The following is a 14,779-nucleotide window of genomic DNA, read 5'->3' as shown; positions in this document are numbered from 1 at the left end:
AAGGCAGTGCAGATGCCAGTGTTTTATGCAGTAGTATAAAGCAATTTTATGCAGGTCACCAGTTAAGCATGCAGTCTATATCTATGATAACAACCGACAGGGCTGCATAGGATCAGAGCCACAATAACTGTCTTGTTTGAATTTAAAGTAAATTGTAAAATTGTTGAGATACTTGCGTTGGAATATTGTTTCAAAATTGTATAATTCAACAAAAACATATTAAAAGGGTTAATGCGTGGCCAAAGGTTTCTCACTGATTATTTACCCTTTCTCAGTCAAAATGGCAAGTTTCTCACTATCTAAAAAGCTTAGAGGGAAGCTAAAAGCTAAGACACCCCCCCTCCCCCCTTTATAAACTAAAGTTGTATCTAAATCTTGATTTTTATTTGATATTAAAACCCACCATTGCTACACTTTCAAATGAAGGAGGGCTGGGCGAGAGAGGCGCTGAGCTACAATAGGTCTGAAACAACAAGCTCTGTGGACTGGGGTTGGTTAGTTGAAATTTTCCCTGTCTGGGTAGTTGATTGAGTTAATAATCCTGGAGGATCACTGAGTCTGCCATTTACCATGGAGCCTTTACAATTGGCAGGAAGTCAGAACAATGTATTCTGAGCGATGGCAAAATGTTGGGTATATTTCCCTGTAACCCATTTGCCACCGTCTTTTGAAGTACTCTCTGACATTTTTCTGGATTTCTTTCTCACTCACCACTTTATACTACAGCACTAGACTAGATTAATCAGTGTTTTTTTTTAATCTATCAACAACCACAGGCACACAGGCATGATTAATTGATTAAACCCCTAATATATAAACAAACACAACAGAGAATTAGTTCCAACAGGACAGTACCTGTATATTTATTTCCTTTCCCATGCTGCACCAGGCAGCACACATGGTCGAGGATAGCAGGGGTCAGTTCAAGTCGGGTTCTCAGTAAATCAGGCTTACACAGCCAGCAGGGAAATCTGTCAGGTCATACGTGATGAGTCAAACTAAGGAAAATCACACTAGCACAAGCACAAAAAAAACAACTATTAAAAATAAAACCAAGAAAACATGATTGTATCAACATTTGAGATTGTATATTTAGATTTTGCAATTTCTCTTCTCAAAACAAATTTAAATGGATGAGCTTTAGTTTCTGGGTAGCTAGCTATGTGAGGCTCTGAATATTAATCAGTTAATAAATGTTTAATTAACGCTCACACAATAAAAGCCATGATGATCAATACTTGATTGATTAATAGTTGCATCCTTGCCTAAGGCACTGCTCAGTTATTTTGGGATCCTTAGCCAAGTTGCTTGATGGCCCTGAGTCTGGCACTAAACAGTAGTAAAACCCAATAATAAATGAGAGCACTAATCTGTGCTAATTCCAGATGCTGATCAAGGCTCTTTCTTGTATGGCAATTACCGATTTGAGTATTTTTTTTGCAAAGAGTCTGCACACTTGCATACAACTATTTTGAAGCAATAAGAGCTGGTAATAGTATATATTGTATACAACAAATGCAGTCCACAATACTCATAATTAATTACATAGACTTTCCCAGAGAATGTATCAGAAGCATGTTTAATTAAAAAAAGACTGTAACACATGTGTTGAAATTGTTATTCAGTTGTGACCCTTTTTGTCCTGCAATTATAATGAACTAGCCCACAATTACTTAGCAAAAGACAAGGCAATGAGAAAAGAAACAAACAGTCACTCGTACTGCATAAGAACATTTTATTTTTTGTTTGACATTTTATTTTTTGTCATGTTTCAGTATTTATTTCATAAATGTAAACTAGTGAAAATAAGAGCAAATACTGGATTTATCCAATTTTCCAGATAAGTATTGTTGACAGACAAGATATTCATAAAGCTGTTGCAATTTGGTGCATTTCAATTAGTCATCTATAAACTTCACAATTACACTTAATAATGGACATCCATACAAGAATGTTAAGCAATATACAGTAGTATCAAAGCACATTTATCAAGCCTATGGTGTCTCTATCAAAATTGTATGCACCAACAGTGTTGATAATTGATTGATGTTATTTGTAAAAATTGTAGATGAAAATCTGTAAAACTAAATAATTATAATTTAGATACAGTAAAGTTTTGATTTTATCAGTAGAAAACAATGAAACCTAAAAACTTCTGTACATTTTGGATGTAGTAGGATTTCTAATCTATAAGCAGCAGGGGGAGCAGTTTACTGAGCCAGTTGTCAGAGAACACTGCTACACTTATTATTGTGGAACTAGAGTGCTCTGTAATTTGAGGAGGTCAAGCTTGCAGCTTAGTCCCCTTGGCTCACCAACACTGTTCTGGAAATAGGAACGTTGTGTGCTCTTGCTGGCTTTGAATGAAAGCTTCAAGTACTGTGAACCATCAGGCTGGCATCTCTCAGGAGTGATGAATGGGGTTGGTCTGTATGAAGCTGCTGGCAGGAGTAGGGTGCAACCCTGGTGTTGTGAAGTAGCCGTTCTCAGCACTGTAGCGGCCTGATTCACAACACCAGCTGACACACCCTACCAGGAGTGGACACACTGCCTCTCATAGAAGGAGAGAGGTGATTCACAACACCAGCTGACACACCCTACCAGGAGTGGACGCACTGTCTTTCGTAGGAGGCGAGAGATATTTGTTGATAAGCATACTTGTTTTCTGGGTTCCTGTTAGTGTTGATTCATGTGGAGAGCTGGAATTAAGAGGGAGAACACAGAGAGCTGAGGTAAATTAAGATCATGTTACATTCAAACTTTGTATTTCTGCTACAGTGTTTACTCATCTTTGCAGAGACCCAGTCCTGCCTTTAGGAATGATCGCTGTCAAGTTAGTATCCACAGCGTCAGTCTCTTTCCATTCATATTTATTGCAGCCCTGTAGCTGGTTTGTTTGATAGTACACTACAATCTATTGTAAGTAAAGTGTGCAGGTGTTAAAGAAAATACAGCATTCACAAATAACCAGTTATGGAGGTGTGGCAAAGTGGTTGATAGTGTGCAGGTGCAGGTGATTAAAGAACAGACAGACAATTGTAATCCAGGTGAAAAGGTTTGTTTTATTTATTTTTATGTCCAGTGCTGGATGGCGAAACAAACAGTAAATTATAATGCTGGTTAAGTAATACAGCGGCATGTATTAATTACACTTATAATCCCTGGGCTGGTCCAGAAATAATAGTCTTGTTATTGTATCCCCACATTAAACACAAAACACATACACAAGTCTTTTTTTAGTACATGAATAGGCGATTGTGGTACAACAGAGTTTACAGTGATACAAGTGAAGTGTTGTCCCGGGTTTGTGCTGGCCTCTGGTGACAGCTTCGGCGTGTGTTAGCTGTCTAGTGATTTACAAACACAGACGATTACTAACACACACAAACAAAACACTCACGAATATTCTTGAAACCCAGGTTTATTTCAGCAGTGGTTACTGTGTCTCTCACGGTCCTTCAGGTTCAAGTTCACAAACTAAGCAAAGGAACAGATTACGAGTCTCCGCCCCCCTTATATGCTGATGTGCATCACCCCTTGGTAAATGAATGCAGCTGCCTTCACAATCTGCGGCTGCTACATTGTTTCCCTTCCAGGTCGAAAAAAGTTCTTGCAACAGAGTCTCGGCTTTTTCCATATTGACCTGACTTCCCGACCCGAGGAAAGAACTCTGCCCTTGCTTAGCACCCTCACAGGTCAGGAGGGAGATTTACAACCAAGGTTCATTACATTTCTGTCACAGGAGGCCACCATTATGAGATGCAACTCAGTTTTGTTGCACATCTGTAGAGTTGCATAGACAATGTTTTATAAATCAAAATGTTTACAATATAAATGAGATTATTTGTGTTATTTGTACAGCAAAATGATCTTATCAGTGTCAACTATTTGGCCTAAATGCAAGCCGTTATGTCTGGTGCAAACCCAACACAGCACATCACCCAGGTAACACCATCCCTACTGTGAAACTTGGTTGTGGCAGCATCATATTATGGGGATGCTTTTCATCGGCAGGGACCGGGAAGCTTGCCAGGGTAGAGGGCAAAATGGATGGAGCTAAATACAGGCAAATCCTTGAGGAAAACTTGCTTTGGTCTGCAAAAGACTGGGACGGAGATTCAGCTTTCAGCAGGACAGTGACCCCAAGCACACAGCCAAAGTGACACACACTGGAGTGGTTTAAAAACAAGAATGTGAATGTCCTAGAGTGGCCCAGTCAAAGCTCGGACTTGAATCTGTGGCAAGAATTGAAGATTACTGTCCACCAACAATCCCCATCCAACCTGACAGAGCTTTAATTGCTGCCAAAGGTGGTTCTGCCAAGTATTGACTCAGGGGGGTGAATGCTTATCTAACCAAGATATTTCAGTTTTTTTTATTTTTCATTAACTGTTTCACAATAAAAATTATCTTGCCTCTTCAAAGCGTTGAGCAGGTTGTGTAAATCAAAGGAAAAAAATCGCATTTAAATGCATCAAGATTTCAGGTTGGAACACACCAAACTGAAAATGTCCAAGGGGGGTGAATATTTACTATAGGCATTGTATATCCATTAGTACATCTAATTAAAAAGCATATAGTTGTTATTGAAAATATTAATGCATTGTACTTGATTAAGTGACATAAAAAAAAAAAAATATTCCATTAAACTGGCACCTGGGATTGGATAAGCGAAAGTTGACTGCATTTCTAAAGTTCAGTCCTTTCAAAATGAGGACTGTAACAGGGGAGGTCTGTGCTGGCTATCAGGCGCATGCATGCTCCTGCAGGGGTGGCGATTGAAAGCCCTATAGGACCCGTCTGCCAATCATGGTGATAACACAGAGAGGTGGGGTGTGTCACGAGGCTCTCTCTGGTGGTTGAAATGTGTTTGGGCTTGATGTATAGGGCCGTAATTTCAAAGTGTTTCCTCCATTCTTTAACTCCTATTTTTTGGAAAGGAGAAATAATCCTCTTAATGTAATTAAAGACAGGAGTAAACACTGAACATATGGCCCATTATGTTTTAGAGCTACGTTCAAGATTGAATTACTATTATTTGATGCAGAAGCATACAGTAGTACAGCTGTGGTAGTGGGATCTATTGTTGTTTCTCTGGGTGAAAGTAACAGAGCTGTGCTTTCTGTGGAGGCGGCTTGATAACCTGACAGAAACAAACCAGTGTTTGTAAAATTACAGATCAGAAAAGTTACCTCATGATACATAAAAGCCCCATGCAGATACTTCACAGTTTGCTAGTATGGGAGTTTTGAGTTGCTGGATTCAAATCCTCTCTAAATTGTGACAGCAGGCATGTAAGCTTTATCCTTAAAAATATTCTTCCAGCAGGTTGTGGGTCCTAATAATTTAAAAGGCCTATAAAGCTTAGTCATGGGTCTTCATCACCACCACCAGCAGCATGTATGTATGGATTTGATTTGTTAATTAGACAGACAAGCACAGGGATTGAACAGTTATTTGGAATATGCAAGGTTTAGGATTAAAAATACAAGGTAAAGGCATTGAATTGTGGTTTAAGTAAGGACAGTACTCTAGAATTTGAAGTACCTACTTTGGCAGTGATTTAAGCTGTACCAATCTTTATACACAAAGAAATCAAGTCACTGTATGATAGAATGGATTAAAAAATATGTATGTAAGTCAAACAGATACATTTTTAGGTTTAGCCATCTCTTTTGTATAGGTACTTTCACCAAATTAGAAAATTAATTCCACAGTTCTGCTAACTTCAGTCAAACAAGAGTATCAGACTGAAAGCTGGCATTTGTGAATCTAAAGATACAGCTGGGAACAGACCTATAGGACCAGAGGCTAATTTATTTAGATACACCAACATGGAGCATAGACAGTTCTGTAAGACAGCAGGCAGATTCTGAAGTCAATGTGTGCTAATTTATTTATTTTTTAATGTTTGAGAAGGTGGAACGTTTTAAACAAGTTGGAAGTTAGCTAATGGAACACTCGTCCTGTAAAAACCAAAACTTCAGTAACTTTAAGGTTAGGGCATGATTTATAAAGAATACAGTCGACTCCTCCTATTTGCATACTGGATAATTGCATACATTGTTTAATTGCATAGGCTGCAACTGGTCCCGTTGTTTAATGCTTATATGATTATATGATTCGGTTAAATGCATATCGTCTAAATGCATAATTCGCTTCATTGCATGAAGCTGTGTGCTCCCGAAGTCGGTTGTACAATGCCTTTTACTTTGGCTAATTACATAATGCAGTCCACGCGTTAAGTCAAAGTGCTGTTGTTATGTGCTTACGTATTTGCCACGGTTTGGCAGTGGGAGAAAAATAAGAAAATGGCAAAGCGAACCTGTAAAACATTGTCCTTAGCTGAGCGCTTTGACGTTTTAAAAAAACTTGAAACATCAATTGCTTCAAGTTTGGGGGTAAATCAGAGTGCAATTTCCAGGATACTGTAAAACAAGGAGAAGATCTTAGAAGAATGGAGCAATTATACGAATCCTGACAGGAAGCGAAAATGGGCAGGTAAAGCAGAGGATGTTGATGCAGCTCTTCTGCCATGGTTTTGTCAAGCCAGAAGCAGACAGATTCCTGTAACCGGTCCATTACTGATGGAGAAAGACAGTTAGCAAAAGGGCTCGGACTTACAGATTTTAAAGCTTCAAGTGGGTGGCTTGAAAGGTGGAAAGACCACAATTCCCTCAAGCTTAAGAAGCAACACAGAGTGAAGCAAGTTGCAAATAACTTTGGTGCAGAACGAAGGGTCATTGAGGCTCTTCCTGACATTATCAAGAACTACAACCCTGCCAACATTTTTAATGCAGATGAAACTGTGTTGTACTGGAGAGCCATTCCAGGCAGGACACTGTCAGTTAAGGGGTCGGATGTGTCAGGAGCAAAAATAGCAAAAGGCTGCGTCACTCTACAGTTTGTCTGTAACATGGATGGCAGTGAAAAATGACAGCCCTTGGCTATCGGTAAGAGTAAGAATCCACGCTGCTTTAAAGAATGTAAAGAGACTGCCAGTTGCCTATGAGGCCAATATGAATGCATGGATGACAGGAGAAATTTGGGAAGCATGGCTGAAAAAATAAACAATACCATGAGAGCCAAGAAACAAAAGATCCTGATGTTATGCGACAATTGTGCTGCACACGTGAATGACGTTAGATTAACAAACGTCAAAATAATTTTCCTACCTCCAAACACTATGTCTCTAATCCAACCAATGGATAGAGGAATCATTGCCAACTTCAAGAAGCACTACAGATCATTTGTCATTCGCCAGCTTGTAAACACTATCGATAGCACAGAAACTGACATTGCAGCACCACAACTATCCAGAAAAAGTGACCCTCTTGGAATCGTTGCATTTGCAGAGAGAAACCTGGAACAAAATGACGGACTCAACCATTGCCAACTGCTACAGACGAGCAAGTTTCATTAAACAGTCAAACGAAGCAGAAAAACAACCAGGGATCAACAATGAGGACAATTCAGATGTCTTTGTGCCAGAAGGAATGGAGTTAAAAGACTTCAGCTGCTACAGGTCACTTGACCTGTATACATTTACAGCTGGAATTTTCTATGTACATTAAGTAGGTTTCCCTTTCAGTTATGCTAGTGTATTATTCTGCAATTTGTCCATATTATCTGTTACATCTTTAGCCCCAGCGTGTCAATCCCACCTAATTCCCGTGCCGTTGAATTTGTCACTCAGCATGAAATATTGCTCCTAACCCTTTTTTAATCAGCTTTGTTGCCCTCTCTGGTCAATCTAATCGTGACAAAAGCCACATAAGTGGGTTTGTGCCAAGAACTATGGTTTCAATTAAATGGCTTGAGCGTAGAGCACAGAACTTGGACATGAGCCAGTGTCCTTCAGACAAATAATGTCAAAGCATGTAATCTGTACAGGCGCAGATTTGAAGTCGGTACAGTAACGTGCTTCTGCAAAGATTCTGAATCAACAATTCCACAGTATTTTGTGCTGTGCTGTGAATGGGGACCTTCTTGACATTTATGTATTGAAACAATACCCCATCCTGCTTCTGCATGATTAAAGAGCAGACCATTAATATACTGTATTTGATATAGTGCTATAATTAATAATAAATTGCTTTCTGTTTTGCAGTACTTTATTGATGGATATGTCACAAATATTGTAATGGCATGTAAAATGTTTAGATTGGACTTTTACTAACAATTATTATAGTATATCGCTCTTAGCAGGGTGTTTTTTGTATCTGGTTTACAACAGGTTCTACTGAATCCAGCTCCAGCTCTTTGGTTATCCAGGACAAAAGTGATTATTTCTAGATATACACATATAATTATTCTAATTATAATTCTTTTTTGGAATTTCAGGACAAAAAAATATGTATTTATTACTTTGTAAGGGTTTCTGCAAAAGTGAGAAATGACTTGTTATGCCTAAATCTACCTGACGTACTGTTTATTCAAGAGAAGATCTAATCAAGATAATCTGTTTTTCAGTGTTTTATTATTACATTTTTCAGTTTATTTTGAACTCTAGACAGCCAAAAATTTAGTTTTTCTGGGCTTATTTTTTATATTGTAAGAAAAGTAATTGACCAGATCAAATAAGATGACAGTGAGTGCTGCACCTCTATTGAAACAAAATAGAGTAAACTGCACCATGAACACCAAATGAGTAGTGGTTTCCAGTGCCCTTTCAGTTCTTAAGATAAAAACAAATGTAACTTGTTTTTTGACATATTGCGACATTCATCACATACAGTATGGAATCATAAAGTATGGATTGACAATTAAAATATAGATTTTTCTCAAACAAATTATACAAATTGACGTTTTATTTGTATATTGAACTTGAGGCACCATTTAATTGGTAATGCATGCGTCTCACATGCGACTTTTTAGGCTACTCCCACTTCAGTGCTGCCAGACTGGTGGTTTTCCAGCCATATTTGATTTGAAAGCATGTAGAGGGTAAGTGTTGTCTTTGGTGGTTTGGTTTACACAAACGCTCAGTTATTTTTTATTCGTCACCAATTTAAGAACTATCAGTGTAATTGTTTTTGCATTTATTTTTAAAGACTATCTGCTGTCAGTTCTGTACAATGCAATTTTACACTATGTCCTGAATATTTTTTTTTTTAAGTAAAAAAAAACGAGCAAAGCAGATTCATAAATAAATAGTTTATAACCTTACTTACCAGTATTTTTGTTTTTAATTTGAAATCAATATGTAGCACTTGTTTATGCTTTTGTAATATATATATATATATATTAAATCGTAAAAGCGAGGGCAGTCGTTTATTCCAAACCCTGGGTCTCTACACTGATCGATATATAAAAGCAGCTTTAAACCCGTGTTTATGGCCACAGTCATAGGATGCACTTTTGAAAAACATGTTTAATATAAAATTTAAATATATTATAATAACATTTTTAAAATTACATTTAAAAGTAATGTTTTTAGATGATTTTATATAACTTTCAAAAAAGCACTGTTTTTGTTTTTTAAATTGGGAGCACATGCACATACTTCAGAGGTTCCAACACAAATTAGTTACTGGGCATTTCATATGAGAGTTTAATTTGTCATATTACATTCTAATACTTTAAATTCCATAAAAATGACAAAAAGCAGAGTTTATATCTGTAAATTTATTTTGGTAGCAAAAAAATCAACATCAGCATCATTTGGCGTTGAATTCCAATATGTATCGCAATGTTATCTCCAGCATTGCAACATATTGCAATAGATACTCAATCCCAAACGACCCCTAAGGGTTATATCAGTGTTTATCAGTTAAAACCAAAAATAAAACCCTTGTGGTAATCAGGAGATTCATTAATTAAAGCTCTTTGAAAAATTCTGCCCACAGCCTTGTGACTTGAGAGGAAGGCCTGTAGAGGCACGTAAGGTTTTTACCTTGGCATCAATTAATGTTGACAGGTCAGTCCATCCATCTTCCCGTCTTCAGACATCTGTGCTTACCTAGCAGAATGTAAACATCTTTGAACTTTGCTTACTGGATAAAAGGAAGCAATCGTTTCCTACTGCAATCCCTCCTTTAAGATTAACCAAACACAGGACCAGACAGGCTCCCTGTGTTTGTAATTAATATAATGTCTCCCCATGATTGATTTGCTATATATTTATGCAGTCTGTAAAATGTGGGAAAGTGGGTGGTGGAGAATACATATATCAGTAGAAGAATGATAATTAGTTGCTTAGCCTCAGACACAAGAAATAAATACTGTATCATACCTACATACATGTCACTTAAGAGGTGGTGCAGCAGCTGGAGAGGTATACTCTAAATGCTAATCATCTTCTCTACATCAAAAATTAATTGCTGAATTATAGTATTCCTCATATATTACAATGCTGGGAAGAATTTCTGTTTATTTTATGCCATGTGCTGACTCCAATTCTTTAAAGAATTTAAAGAAAAGTTCATGCCCAGTGTTAAGCATGGTGGATGTTGTGTGATGGTATGGGTTTGTTTTTTTTCTTCAGGCACTGGCGACCTTTGTATTGTAGAAGGATCAATGAATGCTACAAAATATCAAGACATTTTGCACTCTCATTTGTTACCCAGTGCTAGAAGGCTTATTGGACGGAAATGTGTATTCCAGCAGCATAATGACCCTAAGCATTCTATGAAGTGTACAAAGGAATTTCTGAAAAAAAGAAGGATTACAGTTAAGGATTGGACATCTGAGTCCCAGACTTGAATCCCATCGAGATGTTGTGGATTGACTTGAAGGCTGTTGTTGCAAAAAGGAAACCAAAGTCAACTGCAGAACTCAGAGCTGTATGTGTTGAAGAATGCATAAAACTATCTCCAGAAAGATGCCAGGAACTGGTCTCAAAATACATAAATGACTACAAGCTGCAAAGGAAGCAAAGGGTCGGCATATAAAATATTGTAAGGGTGCCCAAATACTTTTTTCAAAGTATGAAATTAGTTTTTACATGTTATTTTTCATTGTACGCATGCTGTGTAGTGTGTTGTTTTATTATAAAGCTAATCTCTACTTTAATTTATATCTTTCAACAGAACCATTAGAAATTATAGAAATCACTTTTTTGTAGTTTTTCTAATTTTTTTTTAACTGCCCAAATACTTTTGTCTATGACTGTATGTGTAAGATAAAAAGGTATGCCAATTTGTATTTATTTTTACTTAAAACATTTGTTTTTCAATTATATTTTTTTTTTGGTCATTTTTAAAATAATTTTTTCAGTGTAAGTCACTAAAATTATTTTATGGGAAGTTATTTAATCAAGCTCTTTAAAATGCATATTCATTTTATTCTGTAATTCAATCATTTGCCCTTAAAGTAACCATTTGGATATAATTAAACATACAGACGAAAAAAGCCTTGAAGTATTTACATCTTATAAAATCTTCATTAGAAGCAGAACAAGCAAAAAAAAAAAAAAGATCAGTAGCAGCTTTGAAAGCTATGGCTCATTAAAAGACATCCTGCTCATTAGTTATAGGAATGAGTAGTAAAATCCAGTGACAAGTCATTGGTCCTTATCTTCCTGCATCTATTATGAGCTTTTTTGTGGGATTCTCGTAGGCACATATAGACTGTCTCTGCAGACACATAAACTGAAATGAGAGACTTCTTGAATATCTGTCTGCTGTTCTGTAACCCCCCATCCCTCTCTAAACAGATAGAAAGGTTCACTTTGTGACTCCCTAGTGGCACATCTGGCAAAGGCACTCAGCCCAGAGTGCAGGATGTGCCCTGTTGCTTGGAGATCACTGGTTCACATCCAAGCTATGCCATGCTGACCGTGGACAAAGATCGCTGGTTCAAATCCAAGCTATGCCATGCTGACTGTGGACGGGTGTTCCCAGGGGGCGGCACACAATTGGCCAATCGCAGCATGGGTGGGGTAGGGGTTAGGTTGGCTAGGGAGTCCTAGGCTCACCACACACCAGCAATCCCTATGGCTTAGCTCAGGGGTTGCAGTGGTGAGCTAGGCTGAATAATAATTGGACATTCCAAATTGGGAGAGAATTTGAAAATGAATATAAATACTTTTTCAGCAAAAAAGGAGAGGAAGGAGCTCCATGTGACATTCCTGGATTTGGCTATAGTGCATATGGTTCAGTGCCACATGAACTTCTTTGGGCAGCATTTGATTTTTTTTTTTTTTTTATCGTACCGATGACAATAACAAATTTAGTGAAAGCCTACTCTGGAGATTTGCAATTTAGTTTTTCAACTTCAGAATTCAGCACTACATAGCAATGCCTAGAAGTTGGAATAATGGCAGGATGTACCATTTCTCCACTGGCTTTTACCATGGCAATGGAAGTAATTATTAAGGCATCAAAATGGGTAGTGGGAGGAGAGCGCTTGGCTTCTGGAATGCAACTACCACCAATCCGAGCATACATGGATGACATGACAACAATGACTAGAACAGTAACCTGCACTAATCGGTTATTGGGCAAATTAACCAATAACATTAAATGAGCATGAATGCAATTCAAGCCCACTAAATGAAGGAGCATCTCTATAAGTAAAGGTAAAGTAGTAGATAAAAGGTTCTACATTAATGGTGAGGCAATACCTGTGTTGAAATACGAGGCAATACGACAAATGCGTAACGGAGGCAGCACCTGTTTTGAAAACTGGAAGAAAATGGGCAGCAAAGAAAGCTGTGGAAGATGCTAAGGCTGCCCTTCGAATCGGAGATATTATGGGGCAAGTTCAGTATGGAAAAGGAGGTCTTGGTCTCAGTTCAGCTCCTCCTACATGGCACAAGGCAACCCCAGCTCAACGGAGGAAGCTGGTAGTCAATGAGGTGCAAAAGCAGGAGGAGAGGATCAGGTGTGTAAAGGCTGTTTCCCAGGCCAAGCAGGGAGAATGGATGAGATGGGAGAGTGGCGAGACCTATGGACAATGGAACAGAGCAGGATCAGTTTCCTCATCAGATCAACATGATGATGTTCTCCCATCACCACAGAACCTAAACCTCTGGGTGTGTGATGATCCCTCATGTCCTTTGTGTTCATCACCTGCAACATTAAGGCACATTTTGACAGGATGTAAGGTGGGTCTTAGCCAAAGATGGTTTACTTGGCGCCATGACCATGGCCTTAGCATTGGAAGACAAGCGTAACCTGGCCAATAAGATTATACTGTATTTACAGTATAATCGTAAATCTCAAAAAACTACTCACTTCTAAATCTTTTGTAGTCATTTTTGTATTACTTTAGAATAAATACATGTTAATTGTTTTTTTCTGACTTTATGTGAACGAAAAGACACAAAAGCATCCATTTTCTCATTGGAAATAGTGATATTTTGAAATTTACCTGTCCTGGTCACAAAAGCAAAGTTTGTGGGGAATAATATCCATTTTCTATACTTTTGAGGCATAAGCTATTAGGAAATAACACTTACTACCCAGGAACAAAAATTGTGTTACTTAGTGTAATCAAGCAAGTTTAATTAAAATCTAGAGAAGATATATTAAAATGATATAATGCACTGGTACGACCACACCTAGAATACTGTGACAGTTCTAGTCCCCATAGCATAAAAAAGAGAGGCCTTGAAAAGAGTGCAGATGAGAGCAACACGATTAGTTACAGGATTAAAAGGCATTTCATATGAAGATAGACTGAAAGCGCTGAATTTATATAGCCAAGAAATTAGAAGTCAGAGGCAACTTAATAAAGGTATTATAAGTGAGGCTTGGTGGTCCAGTAGTTTAAGAAAGGGGCTTGTTACCAGAAGCTTTATCACACAAAAGGGTGATGAACCAGAGGAACAGACTGCCGGACAGAGTTGTTGAAGCAGAGACTCTTGAATCCTTCAAGAGTAGACTGGATGGTGTCATGAACGGACCACACTGGCACCAAAGCAAGCAAGCAAAGTTGCCTAATGGTCTGTTCTCGTTCTAATAATGGCCTGTTCTCGTTCTTAATAACTAATAGAAGTACCTACTTTAAGTATTCTAATACATGTTACCTGAACGCACACCTTGTCAATCACTGTTCAGAATGAGGGTACAGTTCATAACAGCATTACAGTATAGAAGAGAACCATATCATATGATTTGGCTTTTATAAAACTGTGTCATTAAATTATTTGTTCGGATCATGTTTGCAAATCACCCCCAAACAAATAAAAACTGAACAAACAAATGCAATTTAATTATGTTTTACCAAATAATACTTGATTGTTTTGTGGTAGGAATGGAAGACAGATTTAATTATGGCAAAAAATTGCTGAAATAGTTGAATATGTCTTGTTAGTATTTAAAAACTCTGCTCCTGTTCAAAGCTAATGAGATAGGCAGCTTTAACTAAGGAAGCAACTATGCCTAATGGACTATTTTTGCTTAATTTACTTTGAATATCTCCACATAATAATATAATAATAATAATAATAATAATAATAATAATAATAATAATAATAATAATAATAATATTTTTAGATAGCTCCTTTCATAGTGGACCACCATCACAAAGAGCTTTACAGAGGTAGGCTGTGAACAAAACTAAAGAATTACCTTTTTTAAAAAATCTTATTAAAAAACTACGACACCCATTTCTGTCTCTGACAGACCACAATCTTAATTAAATGACAAATCCACTTTAACACAGACCTATTTCTACCACTATAACAAGTGGCAACTGAAAGGTGAAATCCTTAATGTTTTATGGAAGTGTTGGAGTGTAATTAAGCAATAGAATCCTAATTAGAGGGCTTTACCGTCTGGCAGCTGACCGTGTCAGGAAGGAAAGAGCATACTAATTAAGTTTTTACTACAGT

The 14,779-nt window shown here is 37.5% G+C and overlaps 1 long non-coding RNA gene across 1 annotated transcript in view; it reads right to left on the bottom strand.

The window, feature by feature from the left end:
* Positions 1-1,814: 1,814 nt before the first annotated feature.
* LOC121314625 overlaps positions 1,815-14,779 on the bottom strand; it is a 68,205-nt gene continuing 55,240 nt past the window's right edge. Inside the window, exon 3 of the long non-coding RNA XR_005950123.1 lies at positions 1,815-2,699. This is a non-coding gene — a long non-coding RNA (uncharacterized LOC121314625). The remainder of the gene's footprint in view (positions 2,700-14,779) is intronic.

The sequence above is a fragment of the Polyodon spathula genome, chromosome 4, assembly GCF_017654505.1.
Source record: "Polyodon spathula isolate WHYD16114869_AA chromosome 4, ASM1765450v1, whole genome shotgun sequence".
Taxonomy (NCBI): Eukaryota; Metazoa; Chordata; class Actinopteri; order Acipenseriformes; family Polyodontidae; genus Polyodon; species Polyodon spathula.
This window is presented reverse-complemented; position numbering and strand designations above follow the sequence as displayed.